At 43.2% G+C, this 22657-nt stretch overlaps 1 protein-coding gene and 1 long non-coding RNA gene across 4 annotated transcripts in view; one reads left to right on the top strand and one right to left on the bottom strand.

Annotated features, from left to right (window-relative positions):
- sin3aa (SIN3 transcription regulator family member Aa) overlaps positions 1–22657 on the top strand; it is a 139431-nt gene that overhangs the window by 7540 nt on the left and 109234 nt on the right. For 2 of the 3 annotated variants that reach the window (XM_063070906.1, XM_063070908.1), the window contains exon 1: positions 19704–20094. The gene's annotated coding sequence lies outside the window, so the exon portion shown is untranslated. Of the gene's footprint in view, positions 1–2545; positions 2688–19703; positions 20095–22657 lie in introns of those variants that run through there. The other variant, XM_063070907.1, reaches the window with a different exon arrangement.
- LOC134358551 (uncharacterized) lies at positions 2714–19403 on the bottom strand. Its single transcript, XR_010020894.1, has 5 exons — positions 19126–19403; positions 17438–17506; positions 16201–16368; positions 11531–11587; positions 2714–6942 (listed from the first exon to the last, which is right to left on the bottom strand). It is a non-coding gene; the product is annotated as an uncharacterized LOC134358551 (long non-coding RNA).

Here is a 22657-nt window from a genome sequence, read left to right as displayed (position 1 = left end):
AACAATAGATCTGAACCAGACAACATTTCCATCTCTGCTGGTGGGAGGTTTTATGTAAGTTTGTTTTTCTCAAAGATTAACTAGAGAATTGAGTGTGTTAGGTCTCATTGGTAATGTAACTGCATAAACCAAGCTGTTGCACACTGGGAAAAGGAAGACCTTTTTTTTACACCTGGAATAGAATCAATTGTTCTCTCCCCCCTCCCCCCCCCAATCCTTGTTTTCTTTCCCAGGGCAGTTGCTTCATTGCACCTTCCCCTGGCTTTAAAACACTTCTCTTTCCGAAGAGCAAATGGAGAGGGACGAGTCGAGTTAGTTCTGAGCTGTGGGTCCACTACCAGCACTGAGTGGACAGAGGAAATATTATGTGGGTTGTATTCCTTTATCCTGCAACTCAATAAACTGTGGCATCCACCCGTTACTTGAAAATAGATTTTGAACTCACTCGTCTCCTAATGCCAGTCTGGTTATCATTGACAATGACCTCAAAAACTTCAGTGGATGCAGTACGAACAAGAGAAAATCTGCAGGTGCTGGAGATCCAAAGCAACGCATACAAAATGCTGGAGGAACTCAGCAGGCCAGGCAGCATCTATGGAAAAGAGTAAACAGTCGACGTTTCGGGCCCAGACCCTTCTTCAGAACTTTCTTTTAGCGTGGTAGCGTAGTGGTTAGCCCAGTGGTTTACAGTACCACCGCTGTCAGTAAGGAGATTGTACGTTCTCCATGTGACTGCATGGGTTTCCTCCCGGTGCAGCAGTTTCCACCTACAGTCTGAAGGTGTATCAGTTCGTAGGTTAATTGGTCACTGCAAGTTGTCCTGTGATTAGGCTGATTGTGATTGGGGGTTGCTCAACGGCACAGCTTGAAGGGACAGAAAGGCCCATACAACACTGTATCTCAACAAATAAATAAACAAACAAACATTTGACGTAAAGCTCCTGGTCCTGTCAAATATCTGCAAAACAAAGCTCCTGTTCCGGAGCAGAAAATGTGCCGATGTTGGAAATGTGAAATAAAGGTGGAAAATGCTGGAGGCATTCAGCAGGTTAGGCCCCAGCTTTTTCTATTTTTATTTTAGAAACCTCATGAAATTTGCTGCAAATGGCACTCCCTCTACCTGTAATGCAGATGATCTTACTGCAGTGAGACCAGGCAGTATGGAGCAGACTGCCCGATTCCAACTAAACAGAACGACTAGTTGATCAACATTTTGGACCAAGGTCTAATTTTAATTTTAGTTTCAAGGAAATGTAATAATGGATTTGGGGAAGAATTGTATGATTCTTCCCCAAAAGAATTGTATGAGTAAGAGTTCGGCACGGACTGGAAGGGCCGAGATGGCCTTTTTCCGTGCTGTAATTGTTATATGGTTATATGTATCATGCATTAGGCCATTCACTCCATTAGGTTGATACTGGCCAAAATATGTGTCAGACTAATTTCATATTACAGTTCCAGTTGGTTTCCATGGTTAATTTGACTAATCCCTTCAAAGGTTGTCCCAAATGGCAGGCTACGAGGAATGTTAAGCAGTAAATATGTTGAATGTTAATTTGGCACAGTTGTGTCTGATTGGGGAATTTCCATGTTTCAGCCCATTTTTGAAGCAGTTATCGATGAGTGCTGCAATCTGAGATCCCTTTAGATCAGTGGTTCCCAACCCGAGGTCCACAGAACCCGTGCTTAATGGTATTGGTCTGTGGCATTTAAAAAAAGGGTTGGGAATCCTTGCTTTAGATGAAATCTTAAACAAATAGGTAGAACCTCGGTTTGATTGATGGTAAAGATCCCCAGAACACTCTACTAAACAAGAATAACTGGTCATCAATACTAATTATTTGTAGGCAGCCTTTGGTCTGCTTAGGTTAACTGTGACTACATTATAAATTAGGTCATAGACCAAAGGAATCAGGATGCTAAGGGTGCCTGACAGGATGGGTGTAGAGATGTTTTCTATAGTGCAAGAATGCAGAACAAGGAGTGACTGTTTAAGAGTTCTCTCTGTTTTGAGGCAGGCACGGTTTAGTTTCTCCTCTTTCAGGAGGCTGTGAGTCATTGAAACTTCTGTCCCTGAGGGTGATAGAAGTAGTGTCTTTGAATATTTAAAGTGAAGGTATAATCCAGGGGAGGGATTTGAAGGGTTACTGGGAAGTATGTGGGAATACAGAGCCTACATTCATCATCTCATTGAGTGGCAGAGTTAAGTGGTCTACTCCTGCTTCTTATTCATAGGTTTGAAAATGTTCAATTTTCTGAACAATTAACATAATTTTCCTTTTGATCATAGCATTCATTTCAAACATTATAGATCAATATAAAATATTGCATTAAACAGGTAAATAGAGACATAAATAGCAGACTTGTGTAAGTGTTGTTTACTTGAGAAGCACAACTTTAATCCACAACTGTTTAGTTCTGTGGTTACTGGCATTCTCACCAGTTGTAAATACACCCCAACATCTTAGGATGTTAAAGCACACCTTTGTCTCTAATCTGAACCAATGTGACTGATAAACTAAAATTTGGATCCTGAATTTCATAGGCGGTGTCTAACACATGCCATCCTGTATGCACATCACTGGCTTCGGAAGAGCATCTGGTTGCTTTGTGAAAGGACATCACCTGCCAGCCCACAGACCCAGCCAGCATTCTAACACCTCTGCACAGACTTTGTGATAAATCAGGTAAGAGTCACCTCTAATTCTTACTGTAGTCCATTCATACATTTGCTGCAGATGCTAGTAATTCGTTTTCCTATTTCCCCCCTTCATGTCTCTACCTCCACTTCTACCATTGTCTCCATCTCCTCAAAAACATTCCACCCTCACCCATCTGTCCCTCCCCCAGATAACACCAAACTTCTCACCCAAGGTCTCTGGTGATATCTTCTTCCCAGATGCAACCATCAAGCAAAATTTGAACCCAATTTCATATCTGCCCTGCCTGCAGCACAGACATAGCCCAGGCAAAGTCACCCACAACACTGAGGTCTCATCTCCCCTTTCTCTTCTGGCTTTTTTGTTATGACTGGTGGTCTTTCTCCTTCATCCCAGCCCCTCATTTATGTGCTGCCTCTAGGCCAAGTATCACTGTCTATCAGCTCACCATGGTGACTTGGAGATAGATGATGGAGTGTTATCGAAAAATATCAGAAAACTAGAGCGTCTCCCTCCAAGAATTCAAATTCTTGTACAAGCACTCCAACCTTCCATCACTACCCTAACCCTGCTGATAAAAAAGTCTGTATACAGACACTCCCGTAAGATATAACTTGAGCTTCCTGCTCTATTATAATTGTTACTACAAAAGAGGCCATTCAGTCCTTGGAGCCTGTGCTAGCCCTTTCCACTAGATCCCTGGATGGAGATACGCATCTCAAGTATGCTGTGTGTGAGGGTCTTCCTTCACAACCGCCTTGTATTTTTCACCCAGGATTTAATCTGTGACCTATTTCCGCAGGGTCTTGACCCAAAATATTGACTCTCCATTTTCCTCCATGGATGCTGCCTGACCTGCCATGTTTCTTCAGTGCCTTTTGCGCTGTCATCAAGTACTACCGCACAGAAACAGGCTCTTTAGTCCATCTAGTCAGTGACAAACTGTTATTCTGCCTGGTCCTGTTGACCCACACCTGGACCATAGCCCTTCATACACCTCCCCTGTCCTTCCCCAGACTTCGTTATTGTTGCAATTGAACCCAAATCCACCACTTCTTGTTCCCTCTATTAATCCATGAAACCAGTCAGTCTTGTATGCCTTCATAAAATCTCTGAACTTGGGGCTCCAACATAATCCTAAAACTGAAATTCATCATCACTGTAATTGTTAGATTGTATCTAGGATCTTCACATCCATTCTACAATGAAGCAACCAAAATCAGCTGTGAACCGACTAAGTTCAGAATGACTTTTCTACTCTCTTTATGAATTTTAGGATCCGATGTTTTACCAATAGTTTTCTTAGCTTTCAAAAAGTCTTTCACTACCAAATCTCATCTATAACAACAATGTTCCCTCTAATTCACAATGACCAGTTTGCGCAAAAATCTTGTGCTATGCAAATTTTGTCTGGTGACAAAACGTGTGCACTAAATTTTATATAGAGAGGCATTCATTTTAACCGCTAGCAAGCCATTCTGCTTTAAATGAACTAGAGCAGTTCTTTTGCACTTTGGAATTCGACATAGTGAATCAATAATTTCTTCAATGAGGGTATAAATAAGCCAGTTCTAAAACCTGCAGACAAATAATTGCACCAAGTCATTAACACCATCCACATCAGAAACCAGAAAAAGAAATATGATTGTGTACGATTGTGAAACATACTTAACATACCAACGAGGTAGAGGGTAACAACCTTTTGTGCGCAGTTTAAATTCCTTCGTGCGCTAGTAGCAAAAGATGTGTGCTTACGCACACCTTAGAAAGATCATTGTATAACAGTACTCATCTTCACACCAACTTGTGCTGCCATCTATTGGAATCCCTTTCCTTACCCTCCTGACTTGACTTTTTTTACAACTTATCCAACATTGTCTATAGTCCGGATGAAAGGTCACACCCCAAACGTTGACCATCCACTTACATTCATAGACAGTGTCTGAGCTCTTCCAGCTTTGTACGTTCTGCCAGGTTCCAGCATTTGTGGTCTCTTCTGTTTAGATTTTCTGAAGTCTCACTCTAGACAAGGCCTGCACATTCTCATTCTTGTTGACTGTCTGTTCCCACAATAGATCATATTGTAGTTGCTTGAAACCAAAATATTTCTCCATGGTTCCAAGCCACCACCCTTTTCATGATTCTCCAGGCTTGATCCTTCTCCAGCAACTTCGAAACTTGGCCCAACACACAGTCTACCTTATCCTCCTGTCTCCCTTTCATCTTTGGTGAAAGTGTACAGTACCTTTGTCCTTCCTGCTTAGGATTCTCTCTTTCGCTTTGGATGAAGCTTTTGATAACTCTTCCCATCGTGCCTTCATGAAGGATCAGTACTTCCTCCCTGTATTCTCTGAGATACCTAGGACATCTTCCTATATTAAAGACATTATATCAGTAGAGTTTGATCATTTCCTGGCTGGATTTATCCATACCATGATATGGAACTACTTCCTATCCATCAGTGGCCACAGGAGAAATGCTGTAAGGTATTTCATAGGTACATCAGTGGAATTTAAATTGCCTTAATCCTGGATTTTTAAGATTGTTCCAAATTCTCATGCAGTTGAAGATGGTATTGCCTGATGTAATTGTCAGTGATTTTTTTTTCCCTCCGTGTTACGAGGAATACGCTGCAGGGTTGGGAGTTAAAACTAGAGGCTACATAAAGAAGATAAGAGGGGAGGAATTTAAGAGGCCTAAAGAGTAACTATGCAGAGGGTAGCAACCATTTAGAATATGCTACCAGAGGAAATGGTTGAGGCAGATACTATTGCAACATTTAATGGAAAGGAGGGACTTGGTGGGTTATGGGCTAAATGCAGGCATCTTGGACCAGCAGGAGAATGGTAGGGTTAGCATGGACCATTTGGGCTGAAGGGCCTGTGTCTATGCTATACTACTCTGACCAAAGAAATATCTTCTTAAGATAAATTACTCTTTCAATTAAGTACTTAGCCTAGCAGATAAGTGAATTCAAACACAGAACATCAGGGATACTCAGGTTAGGCAGCATCTGTGAGAGAGTTAATACTTTGTGCCAATGACCTTCTGATCAGAACTGAAAGGATTTATCTACTGAGTGGCTGAACTCATACTGATGAAGGCAATTCCCATTTCTATAGATTACAATTAAAACAAAATCTGAGTCCTTAGAGCCCTGACAAGATAGATGTTGTGATGTTTCATGGGAGAATCAGACAAGGGCATGTAACTTCAGTGAAGGGGTGGTCACTCGAATGTGACATGTGTCGGAACTTCATCCCATGAATCTTTGGATGTTTCTACTGCAGAGCTATGGAGGTTGGTTAATCGGGTGCATATTTAAGGAAGGTAAACTTTTGAAAGTTTGAGGAATGAAGGTAATGAGGAACTGGCATGTTAGAGGGCTCTGGGATAGAACTGTGGTGATCATACTGAGTGGCAGCAGAGGGTTGAGGGGCCAAGTGGCCTCCTCCATTCCTAATCACTGGAAGGAAGGAATGTGTTAGAAAATAACTTGGGGTTCATGCCAGCTGCACTGCCAGGAAATGATTTTGGCTTTCGGCAAATGGGTAAATTGCATTTGAACAGTTCTGTACTCACTTGGTTTCCTCTTCAACCTATTGATAAATGATAGCCTATCAAAAGTCTGGTTGCATATCTGAAGTTGATGCTGTTGCGACTTACTGGAGGATGGAGAGAAGTGTTTTGGTTACACTGCACCTGAAATTCTCTTGTTCCAATTGAATTGATACTGTGTTTACTGCCCATGAATCTTATCAATGTTACAATGTCTAATGATAGTCTCCCCTTGCCATGTACCACTGGCTGTTGTGTTTCCTGTATTAACAATGACTATCATTATTGGGTAGGCAGAACAAGTGGTTTGGAATGTGCCAAAGACACACATAAACAGTCTTCTGCATTTAGAGAAAAATACTAACTTGAAATGATGCTCAAGAGTGTGGTAGGTGAGTTTGAAACCAACATATATTTCTTGGTGATTTGTCAGATCATGCAGATCAGGGCAAGACTTTGTCCAGGAAAGTACAGCATTTTACCAAGATGAACTGCAGTGAATGGGCGTCAGAGGTGGTTGAAGTTACACAGAGGGAGAAGGATATACTGTAGTTGTTGATCAATCAGCCCAAACCCAATATATCACTGCAGGAGTTCCTTAAGGCAAAGTTTTCATCCCAATCGACAACAATGATTTTCATTCCATCACAAGGCCAGATAGGGGATATTTGCTGATGATTACTAAATATTCACAGTCTTTCAGAACTCCAGTATTCAATAGGATCTGTAAAATATTCAGGCATAGTTCATAAATAGCAAGGAACTTTTACGTCACAAAACTACCAGGCAATCCCTATCCCCTGAACTAGAATCTAACCGCCTCCCCTCGACATTCAGTCTCATTCGCATTGCTGAGATCCCCCACCAGAATCCTCAGAGTCACACTTGGCCAGCAACTCCTATGGATGATAGGTCAAAGGCTGGATTTCCTGCTGTGAACACTTTCTGACAATGATCTGCAAGGCACTTGCTCAGATAACCACAGATCCAGCAATACTCAAGGTCAGCACTGTCCCAGGTAAAGCAGAGTGCTTGGTTGGTGCCCCAAACACCATGGATGTAGTGTGTACTGTTTTCAAACTGCATCCACTTGCCTCAGCTACAATAACAGCATCTCCCAAATCACTACCGTCGACAAGAGCTTAAGGCACACTGAAGCCCTCCCACTTGTAGTTCCTTTCCAAGTATCTCACCATCCTGACTTCAAAACAATATCACTAGTCCATCATTTGGTTTTAAGGTTGTGAAAAATCCTACACAGCAGCACTAGAAGGACTTAAGAGCAGTTCAAGGTAGCCACTCACCACCACCATCAAGGGCATTTACAGAAAGACAATAAATGCTGGTCTTGTCATTGATGGGCCTTCCTTCCACATCGATCTGGCCAGATCATCGCAGCACCCTCTCCAAACAAGATGCAAGCCAGATTCGCTGTTTTGTGGCATGATGCATAGATTGGCAGCTTTATCTGTCTGCCTTCCAAAGTCATCTATTGCTCTGGGACATCGTGTCTGAACTTTGACTGGTTGTATTCCACGAGGGACACAACCAACCCCATGACAGCAAGAAAAACATCAGGTCAGATAAACCTTTGAATCTCTGACGGGTCCTTTTGCTAATCCCCTTTAGTCTTATTCCTTAATCAAGTATTTATCCTGCTATTTACTTAGTAGTTAATTGGGAGGGCATTAATGCTTACTCCTGGGAGTCTGTTCTACACATAACTTGGGGGGGGGGCGGTGGGAGGAGGAAGGAAATTGATTAGTCTAGATTCTAATAATGCTCCAGACTTGTTTATTATGGTCTAATTAATTAGTCTTTTCATCCCTGAATGAGGGTCTTGGTTATGCAACCAAATTTTTGTCTTGCATATTATGCTGAAGGAAGTGACTTCTGCTGGGGAATATCGAATGGATGGCACCAATACTTCTAAGTGCCATTTCTGTATAACTATGGACAAAGGAAGATGTGGCATTTAACCACATAAAGCTTTCTAATTTCTCCATAACAACTTTCAGACTCACGCAATAGCAGTTGTGCAGAAGCATTAGTCAAATGTTTCTCTGAACTCCAAGTTTAATTAAATTTACTAACCATTTTGAAAATCACACCAAAATCCATGACTATAATATTTAAAATTCTGGGGCAGTGGCTTTTATTTGGGCCATTGAGTCTGTCTACTAGTTAACCATCAAATAATACACAAAACATTGTTGAAAGCAACATATCCCAAAACATGAGATTTAAAATGGACAGCAAGTCACACTGAGTCATTAAATCAGAGATCAAAAGTTTAGTCTGCACCCACCCCATATTCCAAGATTCACTGTTGAAGATTCACCATCCTCTGGTGGGTGAATTTCTCATGTCCTGAAATGGCCAGCCCTGCGTTTTCAATCCATGACCCCTGGTTGGTAGGCACCCTAGTACCAGAAACATCACTCTGCACCAGTCCTACAAGAATTTTGTAGTTTTTTTCTAAAAATCACATTACTTCTTCCTTCAAGACCAGGCTCAGACTGTTTACCTGCAACCCCCAATCACAGAAATCAATCCGGTGAGCCTTAATGGCACATTCCCCATCATAAGACCATCCTTCCCTGGAGGGGTAGTCTTAGTCATACTTTATTGATCCCGGGGGAAATTGGTTTTCGTTACAGTTGCACCATAAATAATTAAATAGTAATAGAACCATAAATAGTTAAATAGTAATATGTAAATTATACCAGTAAATTATGAAATAAGTCCAGGACCAGCCTATCAGCTCAGGGTGTCTGACCCTCCAAAGGAGGAGTTGTAAAGTTTGATGGCCACAGGTGGGAATGACTTCCTGTGACGCTCTGTGTTGCATCTCGGAGGAATGAGTCTCTGGCTGAATGTACTCCTGTGCCCACCCAGTACATTACGTAGTGGGTGGGAGACATTGTCCAAGATGGCATGCAACTTAGACAGCATCCTCTTTTCAGACACGTCCGTGAGAGAGTCCAGTTCCATCCCTACAACATCACTGGCCTTACGAATGAGTTTGTTGATTCTGTTGGTGTCTGCTACCCTCAGCCTGCTGCCCCAGCACACAACAGCAAACATGATAGCATTGGCCACCACAGACTCATAGAACATCCTCAGCATCGTCCAGCAGATGTTAAAGGACCTCAGTCTCCTCAGGAAATAGAGACGGCTCTGACTCTTCTTGTAGACAGCCTCAGTGTTCTTTGACCAGTCCAGTTTATTGTCAATTTGTATCCTCAGGTATTTGTAATCCTCCATTATGTCCACACTGACCCCCCCGGATGGAAACAGGGGTCACCAGTACCTTAGCTCTCCTCAGGTCTACCACCAGCTCCTTAGTCTTTTTCACATTAAGCTGCAGATAATTCTGCTCACACCATGTGACAAAGTTTCCTACCGTAGACCTGTACTCAACCTCATCTCCCTTGCTGATGCATCCAACTATGGCAGAGTCACCCGAAAACTTCTGAAGATGACAAGACTGTGCAGTAGTTGAAGTCCAAGGTGTAAATGGTGAAGAGAAAGGGAGACAAGACAGTCCCCTGTGGAGCCCCAGTGCTGCTGATCACTCTGTCGGACACACAGTGTTGCAAGCACACGTACTGTGGTCTGCCAGTCAGGTAATCAAGAATCCATGATACCAGGGAAGCATCCACCTGCATCGCTGTCAGCTTCTCCCCTGGCAGAGCAGGGCGGATGGTGTTGAACGCACTGGAGAAGTCAAAAAACATGACCCTCACAGTGCTCGCTGGCTTGTCCAGGTGGGTGTAGACACGGTTCAGCAGGTAGACGATGGCATCCTCAACTCCTAGTCGGGGCTGGTAGGCGAACTGGAGGGGATCTAGGTGTGGCCTGACCATAGGCCGGAGCAGCTCCAGAACAAGTCTCTCCAGGGTCTTCATGATGTGGGAGGTCAATGCCACCGGTCTGTAGTCATTGGGGCCGCTGGGGCGCGGCGTCTTCGGCACAGAGACGAGGCAGGACGTCTTCCACAGCACAGTAACCCTCCGGAGCCTCAGGCTCATGTTGAATACATGGCGAAGTACTCCACATAGCTGAGGGGCACAGGCTTCGAGCACCCTGGTACTGACCGGGTAGGCAAGACCTGTGCATAATATTCCAGAAGCTGTCTCACCAGGAACCAATACAATAGGAACAAGACATCTGTACCCTTGTATTCAAAACCTATCTCAAAGTCAAAACAGTTGGAATCTTAGTTGCTTGCCAAAATGGCTTTAACTCTGATTACATACAAGGATAGCCAAGTTCCTCTGACACAAACATCTTTATGTGTGTTTTTCATGAAGTGAATAACTACTATTGCGCATTTCATGACCCAATCCATCCACATCTCCCCGAAACAGGGGTTCACAACTATTTTTTATACCATCGTCCCCTATCATTAACCAAGGGGTCCATGAACCCCAGGTTGGGAACTCTTGCCCTGAAGTCTCTATGACCTGTCAGCCCAAATTTCCGCCTAGCTTTGCAACTCAGCAAATTTGGATACAAGACCATAAGACATAGGAGAAGAATTAGGCCATTCAACCATCAAGTCTGTTCCGCTATTCCATCATGGCTGATTTATTATCTCTCTCAACCCAATTCTCCTGTCTTCTCCCTGTAACCTTTGACGCCCTTATTAATCAAGAGCCTACTAACCTCTGCTTTATATATGCTCAGTGATTTGGACTCCACAGACATCTGTGGCAATAAATTCCACAAGTTCACCACCCTCTGGCTAAAGAAATTCCTCATCTGTGTTCTAAATGGACATCCTTCTAATCTGAGGCTGTGCCCGCTGATCCTAGATCCCCCACTGTCGGAATCATTCTCTCCACGTCCACTCTACCTAGGTCATACACATGTCACATGGATCCTCCACTCAAATTACTAATACACTCAAACTCCACATAACGCTACCCTGCATAGCGCTGATTCGTTACGACGCGGTTATTCAATTCTTCATTGAAATTTTTCAAAAGTGGCAAAAAAATCATTCTAAACAACACTTAAAACTTCTCAAGAGCAGCTGCCGTTACAGTAAATATTCAGTCAGCCAATGAGAGCACTTTACATACGCTCTGAGCCCCTTGCAGCCAATCACATATTAGTTCACGCTCCGCCTCCCTCACGTGTGTAATATTCTTGCTCCCTCGCCAATTTATTCCATTTTTTTTTTCACCCATAATGTCTGGGAAAAGGCCTGCAGCTTCCAATGAGGGTAGTAGATCTAAGGTATCCAGCACGGATGTGCAACTGCAAGTGATACGGCAAGAGGATGTTAATGATGGCGATCTTACCCCATTCTCGTTGTAAAGAGCTTCGAGAAATGGCACAGCAACACATCCTGGGTGAATCTGTGGACACAGACGGAGAAGAGGAAGCACCGGCAAGAAATCTCACCACAAAATTCCCCAGCACTAGCATCATCACGATCACACAAATTATGGTCCGGTTCATGGATAGTGCCCCTGACCGGGAGCGAAGCAATAAGGCAAGGAGAGATGTCCTCAGCATGATTTCCTGCTACTGAGAACAGCTTGTTGAGAGGAAGCTTAAGAAAAGGCAGTCAAATCTTGATGCCTACTTGAAGAAGCAGGCAAAGTTAGAGAAGGACCCACAGCCCGGTCCCTCCTCTAAGATGTAACCCCCCCCCCCCCCCCGGCTCCCCTCCACTGCTGCTGTGATGTGTTGCTGCTCAACTGATGTACAGGTCAGGCCTATTTGCATCTTTGTTACTCCACGAATTACGCTGCATACATAAAATAATATCATACATCTCGGGTCTGATTTCTTTTTATCAGGCACGCACAATGCTATAGTGAGCCCACATAGCACTCCACCCCCAAAGAACACAGTCTTCCAACCTAAAACTGATCATTCATGCTCCATTAATCAACCCTCAAGCATCATGCAATACTCACTCTAATTTTGTGTAGTAAATCTTGTCTGGCAATTTTTGAAAGTTCAAATACTGTACACTACATCAAATGGCTTGTCCTTAATGATGCATCTTCAAAACTTAGAATGTTTATCACATGCTTTTAATTCTGCCAAGAACTATTATTTTCCAAATATTGTTTCTACTTTATAAATTCTAGAATGTTCTTTGTTGTTGAAACCATTTTTCAGTCGAATACTTTTAGATAGGCAACCAGAGAGTGTCTTGGATTAATTTGAACTGATGAAAATATCCTGGCTAGTCATTATACTGCAACAATCTAGCTATCTGGTGATTAGACAGAAACAGATCATTTAGCAGAAACTTTATTTTGCACAATTAATGTTCCCACTATGCTGGTGTTTTATGATTTTAAAAAATCTGCCAAATCTCATTTCCTCACTGAGCTTTAATTTGGAAGTTTTCTTGGAGTTGAAACAATGTTATAGGTAAGAGCAGTTCCTGATCTGAATTCCAAGCAGTTCACTGCTTTCATCAACTTTTTAATCAGGGCTGTAGCACCAGATATTAAAACTTCATTTTAGTCAATTTACACTCACAAGAAGACTCTGGCAGTCATTACTTTCACTTGTTGTGATCAGACACCCTGTTGCAAATAACATTCAGGCTTTTCCCACATTCCATCGACTGAAGACTTGAACCTCTCTCCAACAACCTTCATCCCTGTGCAGAAGCAGTCAACTATTTCCCTCTCTAGGGATGCCAGACTTAGTGGTGAATTCAGCTAAAATTAGCTAATAATGATGAAAATTTACACCAAAGCCAAAGCTGACATTTAAAGTACTGTGCCTTGGCTTTCATCCAGATAATCAAAAGAGCCTGTGGAAAAAAACATTAAGTTTACCAACACTAAAAAACTACTTCCACAAGACTATCTCCAAGATGTTTTTGATATTTGTTACACAAAATTAATTACACCCAAGTATGGGGGGGGGGGGGCAAGCGAGTGCACAAGGCAATAAGGCATGAGGAATCCTTTCTAGCATTAACTATGCCCCCTTATGGGACTGTAATCTTAGCTGTCTGAAGTAGGGTTGCAGTTTGAGGTCTTATTCCAAGTATTTTAAAGGTTCAGCCTTCCAGTAGGAATGTTCAAACCCTGGCTGGGACATAACTTTTTGAGCCTGAATATCACTAAACAATAACCACTTCATTAAGTATTGAGGGGAGGTTTGGGGAAAAGAATGAGAGGGAAGGAATGGAAGAAAAGCCTTGGTATCAAAGGTGCTTGAAGGTACGGTACTATGCATGACTCTTGATCTCATGGAATGTATCTGGATACCTAGTTGAGGAAAAGGAAGGTGCTTGTAATGGAGGTAAGTGTATTGTAGTCGTAGTCAGGTCACCATAATATTCAGGGAGTAAGAATCAGATTCATTATCACCGACATAGGTCATGAAATTTGTTTTGTGGCAGCAATAGAGTGCAAGACAAAACTTGCTGCAAGTTTTGAAAATAATTAATGCAAAGCATAAAATAATGAGTTGGTTTTCATGGACTGTTTGGAAATGTGATGGGAGGGAAGAAGCTGTTTTTAAGTTTGCAGATTTATACTAATATAACAACTGCAGCAATGAACTAATGTATATCGGACCTAGTGTGAAATTTTAATTGGTGGTTGAAAGCTTCTCCATGAGTATGAAGTGAACTTTGACTTGATAAAATACTATCTTTTGTGTCACTGTGGTAACAAAAAGCACTCTTTAAATTCATTGTGGACATTGCTGGCAAGACCATTTATTGCTGGGCCCCAGATGATGGTAAAGGTGGAAAGGAACAGCCATCTTAAATCTGTGGCCCCTATTTAAATTTTGCTCCAAGCAGTTCTCATATAGAATGGGATCCTCCCTGTTATGGCCATGTTCAACCCTTCAACATGGATTTTCCGTTCCATAAAAGTTGTTTCTCTCCTGAGTGGTCAGCATGACAATGCAGCAGAGTTAAGGCACTGTCCTTACATGCATCAACTTCTGACAGAAGGACAACTTCTATGAACAAAGTACTGTATTGCCCAAAGCACGAGTTACATCACAGATTAGTCAATCCAATTGGTGGAGCAGATTTGGAATAGTAAACTCTTGTTTCAAATTCTGGGTCTCATTCCCTTCCTAATAGCCTGCCTGCCTTTTAGTTATAAAAAAGGAAGTATTTCTGTTGGATGCAGGTTGGGCAGCATCCGTGGAGAGAAACAGGAATGCCTCATGGGTAATTGTGAAGGCAATATGGAGGGCAAACTGTTGCCCATGTAGCAAGCTCTCGCTCTCCCTCTCCCTGCATCCGATGAACCAAAGGAATAGCAGAGACCGATACAGCGTGGTACCAGCAGTGTCGCAGGAGTTGCCAGTCAGCATTGAACTCAATGTAGGGCTGCCTTAGGGGCTCCAGCTCTAGAATTTTTTCCCCTTGGGGTTTACTCCAGAAGCCTTCCCCATGAGTGGGTACAGCCGCAAGGCAGCAGAGGTTCGAGATCAGAGTTTTCCTTCTCCTACATGAGATGCCAACCATGTCTGACGAGCTCCGTCTGCCCGAAGTGACTGGTTTTAATGCGCTGGTAACCTGCCTTTACCCCTTCTCCTGTCAGTAGCAGTTTTGCCTGGCTTAGTAGCTAAGCCACAAATGAAGGACAGGAGCTGGAGCTGGAGCTGGTTGTCAGAGACTATTTGAGATGCACACCATTGGGAGCATTTAATGGGTAGTGGGAGCTTGTCCCCATTCCTAGCCCCAGCTATATCAACCTTGGGGAGAAAACAGTTGGAATAAATGGGTCATGCTCCAGTTGGAGGGGTTAATAGTGGGGTACCCCAGGGACCTGATCGTGGGCTTCAAATGTCTAGAGGGAGGGAACAAAATGTAAAGTCTCCAAGTTTGCTGTTGATACAAAACAAGGTGGAAAGGTCTGTTGTGATAAGGACATTCTGAAAGTGGGTAAAGTTAGCGACTGAGCAAAAACCTGGCAAATAGAATTTAATGTGGGGAAGCACTTACTACTACTACGTCGACTCAGGCCTAGGGGGCCGGTGTCAGGCAAAGGCAAGGAGCACTTAAGAGGAATCAAAGGGCACATTGTATCAATGGAGAGAGACTGCAAATGAGGGATGGACAGAGAGATCTAGGTGTCCCAGCGCACGAGTCAAAAATTAAACAGGCAGGTCCAGTAAGTATGAAGAAGGCAAACAGCATTTGGAATTTATTGTAGAAGTGCTGGGCTATAAGAACAGGCTGGCTGTGTTGCAATTGCACAGGGTGTTGGTGAAGTCACACTTGGAATATTGTGTAGTTTTGATCCCTGAACTCATGAGGGTATAGAAGCATTGTGAATACCCAGAACGACTGGGTTGTCCTATCGAGAGGTTAGGCAATTGGGTTTAGCAGAATGTCACCCATACAGTATCTGAAGAAGGTTTGACAGGGTATGTGTGGAGACGTTTTCACCAGTACAACAGTCACAGGCAAGGGGACCCGGAGCCTGTTACTTAGAACCGAGGTCTGCAGCAATTTCTTCTCTTAGATGGTAGAGAATCTCTGCAATTCTCGACCAAAGGAAGATTGAGGCCAGGTGTAAGTACAGGTAATGTGGAGGATGATGAATCTGAAAGATCAAGAAATTGAGGGTGATAGGGAACTGGCACAGAAGTCATCAAGGGGCAGATCTGCCGTGATCATATTGAATGTTGGGGGCAGGGTTGATGGGGTAAATGGCCAATTCTCGGTCTCGTGTTGCTGTCTGCCGCAGAAGTTTGTTTTTTTTTAATATTACTGATATTAGATCTTTGCCTACCCAGACATTTCTACTGCTTCCTTCAATACCTTCACAAATTCCCAAGCTATTGCAATTATTGGAAAGTTGTATCAATGACCGAGAGGAAACAGCCCAGCTTCTACCTTAAAAAAAATCTTTGTGCAAGTATTGAGACTTGCCTCAGATGTCCAACTGCATTCAAGTAAAATGAAGTATTAATCTTGCTCTTTTACAATATTCAATTTTAAATTTAGTGTGTCATTTTATACCTTCTCAACTGCCACCTCTTTCTTTGTGCACAGTTCAATCCAAAATTCTGTGGACTTCCAAAAGGCAAAGGCTTTGGCTTGCATGTCCACCAATACTGCCTGTAGAGAATAGGCCTGTTCCAAGATTGGCTGCTACTAGATTTCTCATGTCCACATGGAGCAGTGTTGCTGGAAAGGAATCAATGTAAGTGGAGTCAAGAGTCAGCAGATGTTAGATTCCAAAGGAACGCAGCTGTTATATGGAGAGAAATGAACAATCAATATTTCAGGCCTATACCCTTCCTCTGGAAGGATGAAGGTTAAGATAAATGGTCTTAACCTGAACCACTGATTGTCCATTTCCCTCCATAGCTGCGTTGCAGTTAGAACAAATGCCCTGTTTGAAAAGTTAATATAATTAAACCAAGCCAAGATCTCACCAAAGCAACTCTGATATAAGGGGGGGGGGGGAAAGAAGGAGTACAAATCAGTATTTTGGTAGTGGGATCAGTTAGTACCCTATAGTTAAAGGCTTCACTGGAATTTGAAAAGTCACATCTTTATATATCAGAGAAATGAAACATTGATCAATTGTTTCCGTAAGTTTTGCCTCAGTAATTTCAATCAAGTTTCAATGTCAAATTGAATAATGCTTTCAACCCATTGTCAAGACTAGATTTCATGACAATTACAAATTTAAATTTATAAATTTACTACTAGACAGCAGTTTTCTCCCAAAAGTTTCTGAATTGATAGTTCCACATCTACTCAACTTTTTCCCCCATGTCACCTCTATTGAGTTTTTGTCGAATTTGACATGGCTCTCACCAGGTCTGTCTTTTCCAGAGGCCCCGCATGCTTGATGTTGATAATTGCATTTGTAATTCTAGGGGACTTTTGTAATTTTTTTTGCATTTTCACTAATAATTTAATATCTTTGAGGTGTGGAGTACCTCACTCAGATACTTTAAAAGATTTATGGTTCAGACAGTTTGTTATTTTAGCCACCTTTAGGTGCATCCCTGTTTCTTCCCCTTCCTGTTTGTGCATCAGACCCAAGATGGAAAAACAGACCGCCTGAGATCAAACAAATGCCAAGCCAGCATGAAACTGAACTTAGAAGGGGTGATCAAAAGCTTGCTCAAAGAGTCAGATCTTCAGGTGATGCAGGGAGGAAAAATGCAATTAAGGTCCCTTCCCAGTTATAAAATTGTTCATGTACAGAACAAGGATGTTGTTTGAAGTCGAGTGCACTTACACAAAACCTTATTTGAGGTCTGGAGTCACATTGAGTACAGGCTGTGCAAGAATCTGAAACTTTCGCAGTCTAGAAGGGAAACAAACCAACAGTTTCAGTCACCATTACAGATATGGTCTTAATACCTGGAGTTTTAACTTAAATTTCCCAGCTGCTTTGGGACCAAAACTGGTGTCCTGAGATCAATAATAATTTCAACATCAGTCTAGTAAGTTAACGGTCATAGATACAAGGCTTGGTTTTCTCAAGGAATGAGCAACAACGATAATGAACCACTTGGCCATTCTTTGGTCTGAGAATTTCATATACGCCAACGCCCATTTTCCAAATTGCTGCAAATATTGTTTCCCATCAAATGACTTTCAAATTCATTAGATGGACCAATGTACTCAGCTTTTGTCACCTTCCCCTCCAATCCTCAAATGTTCTACTGACTCTAGGTACGCTATCAAACCTTCTAATTTCCCATTAATAGCAGCACAGGCTTCATACTTCTATAATCACCCCTTTCACAGTGTCTCTTTTTTTCTCTCAAGTATGGTGCTTTGTGGTTCCTGAAGTATTTTTCCCTGTGCGAGCAGCACTGCATTGGGTCAATCTAAAGAAAACTCAGCAGATCAGGTAATATCTGTGGAAAGAAACAGTCAACACTTCAATGCTCTAATGAAACGTCCCCCACATGAAATACTACTATTTCTCTTTCCACAGGGCCTGACTTAGAGTGTTTTTATTTCATATTACTGGAATCTACAGTTTCATTAACTTATTGTACCAATATAGATACTGGTAGAAGCTATGCCTTAACTACAGCTTTTTAGACTATACCATTTTAGAAGCTATTGAGGCCAAAAGGCCAAAACTGAATAACTTCCATTCACACATCTTCCTTGTGTCATCGGTTAGGGTAGAGGACCCCATTCATATACTTGGGTATTTGGGGCAAACATGCTGCTTTCATTGGCACTTGAAGCACCACAAGTAAGGTGCATTCTCAGTCTAAATTGATTAGTACAATAAATCTGAAAGGATCCACAATAGCAGTCTATACAACTTGATATTTAGGATTGCATTAGTTTCTGTGGTTCTGGTTATCCCCCCCCCAATCAAAACTAAACTGCCAAATGTAGTTCTTTAAACATTTCAGGTTGAATCCAAAATGGGTAACATAGCCGTTACAAGCTATTTGTAAATAAAGCCTTGAGTTTAGAGGCACATGATTTTCCCCTGTTCTGATTGGAGAGACGCTGGCCAAGGCTCTGAAGGCATGTATTATTAATACTTCGTGCTTAAACCTGCGCCACGAACAGGGAAATGTATTATTTAGCCAGTACTTTGTAGTATCTAGTAGGTAACAATACCATTCTAGCTAGGTTGAACAATACACACGTTTCCTTATAACTTCAACGGTGAAGAACCATTCCTGCACGCGTACACCATTTTACTTTTTAATTTTTAGTGTCAAATTATAAAATGATTATTTAACCCCCTTAAATAAGAGGTTTAAATTTTTCACGTCAAAGCATTGCGGAGGTAGCCATCAACAATAAACTGCTTGCTTAACAAAAGTCAAAATACTATAGAAACATCAAATAAATTAGATTTTTAATTTATGATTAATTTAACTGCATAAAATACTTTTTTTGAATTACATATAACGATTGCACTAATCCAACAATTGTTGCGAGTACCTCAGCGCACAGAAATTAGAGCGTCTTATTTACCACTTCTGGTCCAGGTAGAGATTTTAATGCGTTGATAAATACCGCAAATAAAAATTGTCCATAAGATTGCATTAGGTAACTAACTGCAGGACACACCAGCCTGACTCGGTCATTGTTTGCCACAGAGGTGGGTTCAGTCACGCTTGAGATCTCACTTGGAGTCGAGCGAGATAAGCAGTCACAAGTCAGTAAGCAGAGGCAAAGCTGGACTGCCTGTTTGCACAGTGGAAAAAATGGTGACCTGATTTAAGCCAGTACCAGTCGTGGCACTTCCGCTATTAAAGGCAAATAACTGCCAATCAGTTTGATAGACATTTGAATATACCAAAGAAAATGCACCGGTCCACTTAAATTTAGCAAACAAACCAATCATCATCGAGTACGGGGGCGTGGCTGTGCTGAGCCTTATGTTATGTGGTTGGGAGTATGGGCGGGCAGCGGTTGTCAGCTCGCTGTCTAGAGCAGCGGGATTGGCAGCGCTTGTAATCCAATCAAGTTCATTCCTACCCCAGCAGACTTGTCGGCGGGGCTTCTGTTGATGACCAATAGGCTCAGGTGAAGTGTGGGACTTCCGTCCCCGGCATCTGCCGATCACGCTCGCAGATAGGCGTAGCACTGTTGTCAGGTTACAAACGACAGCGGGGTGACGGACGTCGCCCGCCAGCCAGTGAGCGCCTTGAAACCCGCCCGCTGTGGCAGCACCGGAACCAATGGGGCACGCGGGGCGGGCGGGACTTCCTGCGCGGTGTACCGTTGATTGACAGGCAGTGAGTGAGCGGACGGAGAGACGGCCTCTGCTGCGAGCTGTTTGGTTTTATTTCACCCACACCCCCGGGCCCCGCTGGAGGGGTTCGCGGGATTTCTCTGTCGGCGCTCCCCGGAGCGGGAGGGACACTGGGCGCAGGGAGTCTGCATCTTTGGCGGGGCTTCGGAGCGGTGAGTGGAGGGGGCCTGTGTGGGGTGAGGTGTTTGTGTGCCGGGAGGGGGGCTGCGCTGTCCTGCTGTGTGAGGGAGCGAGCAACCCGCGGCCTGCACAACAATCGGTGCCCCGGCTCGCGGGCTCAAGATCGGCAGCCGTGATTGGGGGTGGGGTGGGGAAGGTGGAACGAGAGGGAGGGAGAGACGAGCGGGGGGGTGGGGGGTGCGGAGAATCGATCGGCCGGCGGAGCGGATCGAGGCGGCGATCGGGCGCGTTTGGGGAGGTGGTGGGCTGGTCACCGATCGGTGGCGCCGGATTGCGCTTCCCCAGGCGGGAGGGAGAGCCTCGAGAGGCGGGATTGGGAGGAACATCAAGCCAGCGCGGGCCTGGGGCAGCAGGCTCCGGGCAAACGAGGGGAGAGAAGCGGAGTGAAAAAACGGGTGGGGGGAGGGAGGGAGGGAGTTGTTCCGTACGGAGCCGAACGATCGGGTTTGAGGGCATCCGGGGAGAGAAAGGGGCCGACGGCGAGCGGGGATTGGCGCTGAGGGCGTCTGAGGAGGAGACTGGCGGTGAGGGGGGCGGGGTTAGCCGATCCACGGGGAAAGTTGCTGCTCTGGGCTGCGAGAGAGCGAGTGTGAGTGTGAGTGTGTGTGGACAGGGTAGTGGGAGGGATCTGGGAGGGGGTGGAGATTAGGGAGTGGCCTGGGTGGAAGAGGTTCTAAGGGGCGGGGGGAAGAGCAGGCATCAGGCATAATGGACACTGTGGGGTGGTCCTACTGGCGAAACACTCAGATTCAGCTGGAAGTATTCACCTCCAGTGCCAGCCAACAAGATTGAAACCTGTGCGGTGTGCCCGCGAATCCTCCAGTGGGGATAGAGCAGTTTCGTTAAAATGCCACCCGTCCTCAAAGTTTGCGAGGGCGGCGCAATCGGAGAAAATAAACAAGAAGGATTCGCGCTAAAGATCACTATGCCTTAGAACAAGCATTGGCATTCCTGGTAGTCTGGAGTTTAGCTAAAAAGGCTTGCACTTGATACCTTGGGTTCTCATCTCGGTTAATAGTAGGGGTCCATGGCATAAAAAAGGTTGGGAACTCCTGCCTTGGGTGATTGCAGATCAGCTGGGTGGTTCCAACAGTCCACGTTCTTTCTCTATAAGCCTGTTAATTTTGTAAAGAACCGGTAGTTTATTGGATGAGATATTACACTCTGGCCACATTTTTTCGGGTGGACCGAGAGATTCTGTTTCACAATGGAGCCTTGTCCGCATTTATCTTTCAAACGTCGTTAAAACACATTTGTTTATTAAGTGTTTTATGAAAATCCTGTGTTCATTTTAGTTGCCATGTGGTTATATTATGACAGTGATTATCAATAAAGTGGTGAAATAAATACTATATAAAACACATAAGAGATTCCGCCGTTGACTTTAGGTGAAAATACAATCTAACTCTGTTTTTAGGTAAACATGGGGGGGGGGGTAAACCGTGTAAGAATGAGTGAATATTATGGATGTGAGTGAATTAATGCTCAGGTCTGGTGTAGTGGGGAGCTGGAGGGTTGAGGATGAAGTTTTAGAATGCCATTTGTACCAGTGTTTGATTTCAGGCTCAGATCAGTGTTCTAGTTTGTGTTAAAATAAGTTATCATTTGTAGGTACCGGTATGTGGTGATTGTGTTCCACAATAATGAAATAAGTTTAAATTGTATCTTGTACCATGATATATGGTTAAAGTTTGCTTGCTATGTATTGCACACTTACGAACTATCTGGTTGTTTGCTGTAGCTCAGATTCATCATGCAGCATGAATTACTGCTGCCTGGGCTGTGGCCAGCACCATTTGTGAAGTACTTCACTATTCCCATGTGTATTTGTGAAGGCCATTGTGCAAGCTGGGATTTTGATTGTATTGGTAATTGATGTGTTTAATTTTTACAAATTATACCTTATTGTGATTATAGAGAGATGAATTCAAAATATAAAAACAAAAGAGATTCTTCATAACTTCTTTAGAATATTAAGTTGGAGGCTATAATGTGCCCTGATGGACATAAGAGGCTAAATACTACATACTTGTGAAACCTCTGAGTTTCTTTTCTTACTATGACGGGGAATTCAGTAAGGCATTACACATTTATTAAACTGATGTTTGCATATGAATTGATGCCAATGAGCACTCAGACCCTAAAGCAACCTTTGTATTCCTTTTGATTTGTAATCAGGACAAGTAGTGCACCATGTAGTGTAATTATTGGTAGTAGATATATGCTTTAAAAGCATACTAAGACATTGACACGCAGAATTTTGTCATGAATCCATTGTTCCTCTTTATCACAGTTCAACCTGCTGCAGTGTTTGTGTAATAGAGCTGAAAAGTACTGTAAATCTTTGGAAGCATGTGTTTGAGAGTTTCCTAGGTACAGCCCTGCACATAGATGTGGATCAGAACTTCTTATTATAACATATAACAATTACAGCACGGAAACACGCCATCTCAGCCCTTCTAGTCCGTGCCTCAACAGCTTCTTATTTTCATTCCTTTAGTCCAAAATGATTGGTACTTAATTTTGATTTTTATT

Source organism: Mobula hypostoma, chromosome 18 (genome assembly GCF_963921235.1).
Source record: "Mobula hypostoma chromosome 18, sMobHyp1.1, whole genome shotgun sequence".
Taxonomy (NCBI): Eukaryota; Metazoa; Chordata; class Chondrichthyes; order Myliobatiformes; family Myliobatidae; genus Mobula; species Mobula hypostoma.
This window is presented reverse-complemented; position numbering and strand designations above follow the sequence as displayed.